The following is a 4,538-nucleotide window of genomic DNA, read 5'->3' on the forward strand; positions in this document are numbered from 1 at the left end:
AAGTAAGCTAATACTAGTCCACCAGATTATATCAGGAGAGTATTGATACGTGTAACTTGTACAGTCAGCCAAGCTCAGTTAAAGAAGGGATTTACAGCTATCAGAAGAAAGAAGCAGAGTTCAGGTGAGTTTCTAGCCCCATTCCTTGTTATGTTTTCGGGGCTGTGTGCATACTCGATGTGTTGTTAATACATTTATCCTAAGTGATAAGTGTATGTCATATGTGATATGTGTGATAGATATGAATGATTGTTTGTCGGTACGCGAACGATCTTCGGATATTGCGCGTACTGTCAGGTTAAAAATAAAGGTACGAATATTATATATCGAAGATGTATGAATATTTCAAATGAATACTTGTCGGGGCGTGAACGATCTTCGCATATTGCACGTAACGACAAGGGGTATGGTTGTTAAATGAATGAGGTAAAGAATGCCTAGAGTGTTCTTATGTTATAATGTAAGTATGTGTATATAGGTACACGAATGGCATGTGAGTTCTACGTTCGACATAGTAAGTTAGGATGGCAAATCCCTCTAGCTTCTGTCGGACATAGACTCGGCTGGTGATGGCGTAGTTAAGGACTGCGAGCCTTATACGTGAAGTAGATGATATATGTAAACGTAGATAAGGACTGCGAACCTTATACGTAATGTAGATAGGCGTCAGCATAGGAAAGGACTGTGAACCTTATACGTGCTGTATTTGTAGCATAGGGGAGGACTGCGAACCTCGTACGTGCTATGAATTAGGTTGCAACATAGGGAAGGACTGCGAACCTTGTACGTGTTGTGGATGTATTTCAGCATAGGAAAGGACTGTGAACCTTATACGTGCTGATTTTGTAGCATAGGGGAGGACTGCGAACCTCGTACGTGCTATGAATTAGGTTGCAACATAGGGAAGGACTGCGAACCTTGTACGTGTTGTGGATGTATTTCAGCATAGGAAAGGACTGTGAACCTTATACGTGCTGATTTTGTAGCATAGGGGAGGACTGCGAACCTCGTACGTGCTGTGAATTAGGTTGCAACATAGGGAAGGACTGCGAACCTTGTACGTGTTGTGGATGTACTATGGTATAGGGAAGGACCGCGATCCTTGTACGTACCATAAATGGTGAACATAAGTAAGGACTGCGAACCTTATACGTGTTCACGACCTTGAGTACAGGTATAGACGGTGAACTATGAACGTACTCTCGGTAGACTGAGGTTAGTGATTGTAGATATGTATGTATGTATGGTAGCAAGTATGTATGTAGAACAGAAGGGTAACTAGTGAAGTATGGATATGTATCTACGGATATGTGTGTATGTGTATGTATTGTATGGCGTTCGATTAACTAGAACTCACTCAGCGTAGCTGACTTTTAGTATGCACGCAGGTGAGCTGATTATAGAGTTAGCATGAGGATGACACACGGCATGGATTGAACGGCTGGCATCTGGAGAAAGAAGTAAAGATGTTTTAAATATAAAGTTTTGTGTTATGGTATCAAAGAAAAGATTTAATGTTTTGTAACAAATGATTGATGTTTTATATTCCGCGAAAAGTTTTAATACACTCTGATTTGAAGAACTGTGTTTATGAGTAAATCCGACGCTAAAGTAGGGTCACCGGGTTCGGGGCCTTACAGCTACCCCCAAAATATAAAAGATGGAAAAAGGGGTATGTAAACTCACCTTGACGAGTGAATTAACGAAGATGAGATGATAAAATTTAGATAAAAGCGGTTGAGTTCCTCGTGATACGTCGACAAAAGTTCCTAGTTGTTAACAATATAAATTAATTATAACGAAATAATTACAATTACAAGACTTATGACGGATTTGGGATTTGGTAAAGCGTTAAATATATTTTATATTACTTTATAAAGTTGAATTGGAGACGTAACCGAAATTGTTCTTTTATGTTATTATTAATTTGTATTTATGATTGATAAATAAAATGAATATTAATTAATAAAATCAACATTAATATATATGTGTGTGTGTATTAACGGGAGAGTTAAAAGAAAATTTATTTTGGACATCTAAGGTGCTTTGATAAGTGGGTAAGTTTAATTGAATCGTAGACGAGTATTTATAGTGTTTCTAGGTCCGATCAGTCCGCGTTATAGTCGAAGAGAATTAAACGAATTCGTTAAGGTTTGGTTGTCAATTACCCAAGCTTGCCATATAGATCATTAACGCGTTGGTCAGGAAACAAATAAACATGTCAATTCCTTGAATTACGGCTTGATTGAAGATTAGCAATGAAATGGGGTGGGGGCTGCGTGGGTGACGGGTTGGGGTAGAGGAGAAGAAAGGGAGTTTGTTTAATTGGTATAATTAGTCCTCGAGGTTTAGTAGTGAAAAAAAGGGGTAAAACTATACTTGAGGGGTTAAAATGCATATGCTTGATAGTTATATAAAAAAAATCATTAACGAACAAAATAAATTTGAATAAGCGCAACGAAAAAACATAATAAAATAAACAATAGAATATGAAACTAAAATTTAAAACGGGCCGAGTTTCGGATTCGAAAAATAACGAACGTTACGTTATTCACAACTTTTTGAGAATTTCGTCCCAAAATTAAAGAAAACATAACATAAGGAAGAAAATTAAGAGTCAAGAATTTATTTTTTTTTTATCTTTATAACACAGATCCTCAAATGACCCCAGTAACGCTACAAACGGAAAATATAATAAGGACACTTATATATAGGATGTACCAGCGGCGTATCCAACGTACTCTTATCGCGTTGATATTTGTACCGTTTCCCAAAATCACCCTAAGTTCTGGGTTATGACACACAACCGTATTCACTATGAGCCCCATGCTAGGATTTTGATAATTACGCGTGCACTCATAATTATTTAGATCGTCGCATGATGCGCATAGTTTGTCCCATTGTGTAGGTTCGAAAACAAGGTAAAAGGAAACTTTTTTAAATCAAAATTTAAATGGAATTAATTGCTCAAGAGAATTGAAACTAAATAAATTTGTGAAACTTGATGATCATAAATAAATAGTAACAACTTTGCAAAATATACGAAATGGTTGAAGTTAATCATAACAAATAATAACAAGAAAATGAAATAAATAAATGGAAGAAACTTTGAAATTAAATGAATAATTCATACATTCAATGCATATGAGTACTTGAGATGACAACAAAATTCGCGAATAAGTATTCACATAGATAGGTTCACACAACAAACGAATCACATGATTAAAGAAATATAATAATAGATGAGGCTTGAAGTCAAGATTATAAAATCAGATGAGAAAAGAGTACCATGAGAATGAGGTGAGTTTTGGGTAAATTTCGGTAGTCATGCATTAAAATATCGAAATAAAATTTGTACATATGACTCCTATTAGATAACTATGCACAACACATGTTCACAGTCCCAATTTCTAAAACAAAACGTTTGTAAGAAATCGGTCATAGGTAGTTCACGATACGAATATGGTACTATTAGATAACCATGCGCATCACTATGCACATAGTCCCGGTAAAAACTGGTCATAGACCACTTGAAATGTTATAATAAATTGCGTAACAATAATTAGTGCAATAAATGACATAATAGAAATAAATGAGAGATCGAATATAATTATAATAACCATGATTTCATTCGTAACAAAACTTGGCATTCAATTGAAGTTATTACATTAGGTTTAAAATAAAATAGAACTTGATAAAATAAATGTCTCTTCTGTAGCATGTATTCTTGAAAGGTGGGGCTTAGACTTGGGCTTGGTTGAAATGGGCTTGGGTAAAATGGTTTGGATATACATGGGCTTGGTAAGCTTGATATTGAGTGGTTTGGGTTGGGTAAAATTGAATTTGGTTCATGTGTGCGAGTCTTGGGCATGCATTGCGGAAATGGCTAGCGTAACATTTCGGATTTTCAAACCCGTATTCGTTTGCGTATAACCCGACTCGAGAACATTTTAGACCTTAATATTAATAAAAATCAAATAATTATAAGTAAATAAGTTTCCTAGTGTTCACTTTAGGCCCTTGTATTCCAATCAATGTTCAAAACCAAATTATACTAAAACTAGTTCAAGTATGCTTATTTAACAAAGTATAGGGGCAGTTTGTGACAAAAATGAAACTCCACCCATTGTGGCCGGGGCGCTGCGCGACCACCAAGGGTGGTGGCCGCCACGAGGCGCTATGGCATCCCTGCACAGATCATTTAAGTTCTAGTTCGTTTCCTAACTCATTTATGGTATAAAATCGTTTATTTTAGGCATGTTTGAGTGAATTAAGGTCCAAGTAAACATCATATAAGTAAATACAAGTCCTAAATCGTTTTCCTCTGCTTAAGATCAGATCTTTATGAATAAATTGATGATTATTTCCTTTAAACCATATTTACTTGCCTAAACGGGCCAAAAGCCATAATTAGTTCGTTTTATATTTTTCTATATAAACAAGACATAACCATCTGCTGTAAACTTTAATAAAACCCTAAGGAACATCCTCCAGCCGTCCCTTACCTCTGTTCATTCTCCAACCCTTCGGTTTTTTTG

The sequence above is a fragment of the Bidens hawaiensis genome, unplaced genomic scaffold (genome assembly GCF_021521415.1).
Source record: "Bidens hawaiensis isolate Kalapana, Puna unplaced genomic scaffold, B.hawaiensis_p1.1 tig00048826_1, whole genome shotgun sequence".
Lineage (NCBI taxonomy): Eukaryota > Viridiplantae > Streptophyta > Magnoliopsida > Asterales > Asteraceae > Bidens > Bidens hawaiensis.